The sequence below is a fragment of the Hirundo rustica genome, chromosome 5 (genome assembly GCF_015227805.2).
Source record: "Hirundo rustica isolate bHirRus1 chromosome 5, bHirRus1.pri.v3, whole genome shotgun sequence".
NCBI lineage: Eukaryota > Metazoa > Chordata > Aves > Passeriformes > Hirundinidae > Hirundo > Hirundo rustica.
Window position 1 is genome coordinate 36,937,379 of NC_053454.1, and position 6,000 is coordinate 36,943,378.

Below are 6,000 nucleotides of genomic sequence, written 5' to 3' on the forward strand. Positions count from 1 at the left end.
ATCTCTTGACTATTCAGTTATGTCTAGGGTGTGCTCGGTTATTTTATTCTGATTGTATTGGTATAGATTGGTAGTGTTCATTCCGCACTCTGAGAGATGATATTGGGAAAACAGTAGTTTGCAAAAATTGCAAGTTAAATTAAAGAAAAAAAAAATGCAGCCCACTTAACTATGCAGCAGTGATTTCTTATGGGTCCATTTGGCTCCCCTGTAACACACATGGGCTGGGAGCAAAATACTTCAGATTTTTTTAGTGGTTTGCATAAGAGTTTAGCCTTGGGCACTGTTTGACAGCAAGAAGTCCCACCACAGGATCTTTTCTGCTACATACTTTCTAAAGAAATGTTGCATTCTGATTTGGAGGTTCAGAAAACAAGGCATTAAGCACAGGTGAAGTTTTAGGCAATGGTATTTACAGTTTGAAAAAACACAGGAGATGAAAATGCAGTTGTATTGATCAGCATGTATGCACAATACAGACTGCAGGTGGGGAAATGCATGATTCCTTCCAGAAACCGTAGAAAAAAATCCTGATAAATGAACTATGTACAAATGAAATGTGAAGTATGTCTGCAAATACAGACACTAGTGCTCTGACAGATGACATAATCTTAGAGCTATTAAAAAAAAATTTCTGAACAGCAATTTCTAAAACAAATCACCTTTTATGATTACACTAACATTCTAAAATAATGATACATATATATGCATATATGGTATAGTAAAATATTATAATGAAGACACACACATAGTTGAGGTATATCACAAAATTGGTAAGTCTGGAAAGGAAGAGAGGTGGGCTTGTCTGGTCCAACCTCCCTGCTCAAGCAGGGAGCACATGGCACAGGATTCCATCTAGATGGTTCTTGAGTGTCTCCAGTGAAGGAGGCCCCACAACCTCCCTGGGAAATCTCTTCAGTGTTCATCTCCACTGTAAAGAACCTTTTCCTTAAGAATCAGAATGGTTTGTGTTGGAAAGGACCTTAAAAATCATCTACTTCCAAGACCCCTGCCATGGGCAGGAACACGTTTCAGAGACCAAGTTGCTCATATGCAAGTGGAACTTCCTGTGCATCAGTTGCTGCCTGTTGCCTCATGTCCTATTGCTTGACACTGAGAAGAGCCTGGATCCGTCATCCTGGCACCCTCCCTCCAGATTCTTACAGACACTGATGGAGACCTCTCTGAGTCCTCTCGAGGCTGAACAGGCCCAGCTCCCTCAGCCTTTCCTCCGCATAAGATTGATGCTCCAGACCTTTGACCAACTTAATAACTCTCAACTGGTCCTGCTCCAAGAGCTCCATGTCCGTCTTATGCTGAGGAGCCCAGAACTGGACACTGCACTCCAGATGTGCCTCACCAGGGCTGAGCAGAAGGGCAGGATCACATCCCTTGACTTGCTGGCAATGATCTTTTTAATGCAATATATCCAACAATAACCATCTTTTACATATTTTACAGAGGCTAACGTCACAAGCATAGGTCACATTTAATCAGCTCTTGTCAAAGCTGTTTCAGTGGAAATGTAAATGTAATTTTATTGTACACATTTGGTACTTATTGTGAATGTTTGATATGTAAGTGGATCCAGTACTGCCCACACATTTTGTCTCTTTAACATCTTAACCTCCTCAAACTATTAAAGAGGAAGGTGAGAAGAGCTTTCTTTAAACATAGGAAGCAAATATATGTTAATTTACACAAAGATTTGGGAAATGAATTCTTTGCCTATGTGTTCTCTATAAGGTAATGTGTAAGTTCTCCAGGACTATTAAGGGATAAGTTCCAATTCCACTTCCCTGAAATCTTTCATGATGGATTGATTTTGATATCCAAGTCAGGTATTTTCTGAACTTCAAAAGCAAATTTCTGTGGGAGCAGTTAGTGAAATTCAGGTCAATATGAATTGCTGCTATTTCTTAATCTTCATCCAAGCTGAATTCAAAAACTGTTCTCATGACAATGCTCTTGCAACCCCTCTCTATGGAGTTAATAGAGATGGCTATGGAGTTATGGCTGTGCCATTGGCTAAATTTTAAATTCTGCTCAGAGAGTGAAGGCAGAATTGAGCTAAAAGATCATAAGCTATAATTCTGGCTAGTCTGAACCCACAAAAAGAGGACCTACCTAACCTCTGAAAGAACCACCAGGATTTAGTATCCTTGAGATGATTTTGTTGCTGAGTACTCTGTCAAAGAGCTACTCTGAAAAATAACAGTAATAACTTTGGATTTAATGTCTTGCAGGAGCAACAGCCCCAAAATATCCACTGACTTTGGGCTTAGCTTCAAAAAGGTAAATTACATTAAAATTGAGTTATTTGTTAAAAATTACGTACTAGAATCTTCATAGCCAGCACAGGGACTAGTTAAAGAAACTATGTTGGGTTTTGATATGAAGATAGGGGAAAAAATAGTCTTTAAACACAAATGAAGTTTCAGGCAAAACACTCTACCTGCACATAATACCCCTGAAGAAGGACTCAGCCCAGAGCAAACTGACACGCTGGCCAAACCAACTCAGGGAAATCCTTTCAATCCTACATAGGGCTAATTCCATAGAAAATAATTTTCTGCTGAGTTAGCTTTTGCATAGCCAATTATACTATCTAATACCGATCAATCCTGAATGTATAAGAAGAGTCCCAAAGTGTATAATTTAAAATTACAGAGGAGAGAGACACATGGTGCCATACAGTTTCAAGCTCTGAAAATCTGAGCAACTGGTCATATTAGGAACAAGACAAGAAGATTTCTTCTTAGGTTAGGAAGAAAAAATTATTAATGAAGCATTCTCTAGAATCCACCTACTATTGTCACTTACAATAAAATAAATGAGGAATTAGGGGAGAAATTTCTTTAATACTAGAATTGCTCTTCTGGTAAGCATTCTGATCAAACTGTGATGACATCTCATGCTCATCTACAGATCTATTCTTTTGTTTTCTTCCTTGCAAAATACCCAGAGCACTACAATACAGGTAGTCCTACAGGCTGTCCACAGTTTTGCTTTTTTCTTTTTTTTGAGAAAAACACACCATCTTCAATGTAGATTATACTGCCTGCATAGAAAAGGCTCATCACTGTTCTGTCAGCATGATTTCCAAATTCTATTTGTCACATAAATCATTCTTCTTTTGACATTATTTTAGTAAGCCAGAATTTCAGAATGCCTTTTAAACAGATGAAATGTTTTGTTCAAGTTCCTCTCAAGTATCTCTCAATACTGGAAGTAGGGCTATGAAGCAATCTCTGAAGGCTTTTAACCACAAATTCCTTATTCACTGGTCTGTTGGAGGTGCTACTCTTCCTCTGTTACCAGGTTTGTGTAGTGGAAAAGATAACTATCAAAAGCTACCTGAGATTAATAAAATTATCATGTGGATACTTCACCTGTAATGCAGTTTGGGCTGCAGATACTACATGCTCATTTACATACAAAATAAAATATAAGAAATCCTGTGTAACGCCCATAGTTGAGAAAGAGAGGAATAGAGGAGATATTTCTCAGAACCTATTTTCTGTCTTTAGCAAAAGCTATTAATAAATTCTTTCATATCTGGACTGATATGCATGTCCAGCAGAACAATCTGGCCTAACTGTTTCAAGAAGCCACAGATAGATCAGCAGAAATGCTGATAAAACCCCTGAGTGATGAGAATACCATTTGTTTTCTGACATATTGCTGAATGTTTAACTCAGACTTCTTTTCATGTCCCACAATACTGAGGATTAGAGCTCTCTTCCCAGTTATATTGCATTACATCTGCTGAGTTTGCTCTTTCAACAGAGAAGCTCACTCCATGTACCCTCTGTGTTCAGAATGAAGTGGTCTACTTTGGCCAGCAGTGAGAGATGATGGTTGGTGGCCCTTTTCAGGTAATACAATGATGTTATGTGAAGATGAACAGAAATAGTCAAGGGAAAAGAATACACTCAAGGCTGTGTTGGATGACAGAAGAGTGTCTCTGACAAATTTTAAAGAGGCTGGGGGATATTTCAAAGATTGAGAGAGGCACTGGCTAGCAAAGAGAAGACAGCAAGGGGCAATGCAGGTGCTAGAACTCTGGCTTAAAACTCATGCAGAGTTCCCAGCACTGACTGTATAAAGTGAAATAAAATATGATTGTAACAGTGCTAGAGGTAGAGAAAAAATTATTAATGCATGGTTTTGGGAAAAAATTATAATTTATTCTCATGCTCTATATTTCACAAAAAACGCACATCATGTTCTGAGCTGGCATTTCAACTGCTGTAAAAGCTGTGATGAATGACCACTAGAGGTCATTCAATGAATAAAGAAACAATTTAGACTTTTTGTTGGGTGATTTTCGTGGGGGTTATATTATTTTGTTCTTTGCCATTAACAGCATAAAGAACTAACTTTACAAGAGAGCTAAGAACTGCTCTCTCATTTCTGAAGATAAAGGACTATCTCATGCTCTGTAAGTACACAGGGATTTTAGGTAGCCCTATGTCACTGCTGACACTTTCACAAGTGCTGTTGAATTTGGTTAGGAGTTAGACATCCACTTAGAAACCTGAATATTTTGTTGTGTGATCCTCTGTGTATTTAGGAAATTAACACCCAAAACCTCCTAATACCAGTGTTCAAAGCTTAAAAAATATTTGCCTGTATGAGAGATGTCTTCTTTCCATATGACTTGGTCTATTTTGAATTTAGGTACTATATAGTCACCCTGTCTTTGGTAGGTACAATAAAGGACAGGTGTATTTTTTGTTTAAACAGGAGTAAAGCTGATAAACTCTTTGCAGAGGGACCTCTAGTGAAGCAGAACAAAAGACAATATAACTTTGAATACGTTTTCTCTCTCTGTTCTTATTAAAGCCTTGGTTCAATATTTGAAGAATACAGCTTTTTTTCCTTTCTTTTTCCACATCTCTGCACATGACATTAGGTGGGGGGAAAACGTCTTGTGGCAAATCTGTAAATGAGCTAAACATGGAGTAGAAGTGGAACATAAGGTTATCAGGCAGGACGAACAGAAGTTGCTTAGGGAAGGCAAAAGAAGAAGAATGAGCACTTACAACTCCTGTCAGATCAGCAAAAGATGAAGAAGTTATAAACGGCAGTTCTTATCCTAACCCTAAGAAAGACCAGCACTTTTTAACTATGATCCTAGTAGGAGACACAAGCTGAGAATGAAAGTGAATGTGAGCTATCAGTTTGTTTTCTTAAGAATGAAAACATACAGAGGATTTTCATGCCTGTCAACACTGTCAGGACATAATGTCCCCAGGGCTGTTTTTGCCAAATCACAACTGTTGAAAAGGAAGTTCCTTCCAAGAGTAGATGGTTTTCAATTTAAGTGAATTTATTGTATATAAATATTTGCAAAGCAATTTCTAATGTCTCTCTATTATTGAATTGCTTTTTCACCTGCTGCAAGTATTCTACCACTTTGTTTGCTACTCACTTCATACATCATTGAACTCAATGATAGTTTTCGTCATTAGAATTCTAACAAATTTTCTTTAGTGAGGAAGACCATTTCTCAGAAGTATTTGTAGTACAATTTCTTCTTCAGTCATTTGATTTGTTACAAATGGGAAGTGAACTATTAGAGTGCTTTTCAATAATTTATTGCTCTCGACATGAAAAATCCACCTTCTAAGAATAACATGTTTAGGACAAAAACTATATATCTCATCCTGAAAAGACCTTTGGACTGCTGACTAAAGGACTTTACATGTGAACACCCACTTGTTGGAAAGAGCTGTAGGAGCCACACTATGATTGCCAATGCAACCGGGGCATATTTTGAGAATCTAACTGATATTTACCCCAGGAATTATTTATTCTAAAGAAATTTTCAGAAAAGTTGCTTTAGTCGGCTTTAGCAGTTTTGGAAAAAATACACATAGTTTAAAGTTCTCTTTTTTTCCTAAATGAAGTTAGCAAGATCCATGATAATTTTTTAGTAGAATGTTGCCCACAACAACTTGAAAAGATGGGAAAAACATCCTGTTGGAAAGTGTT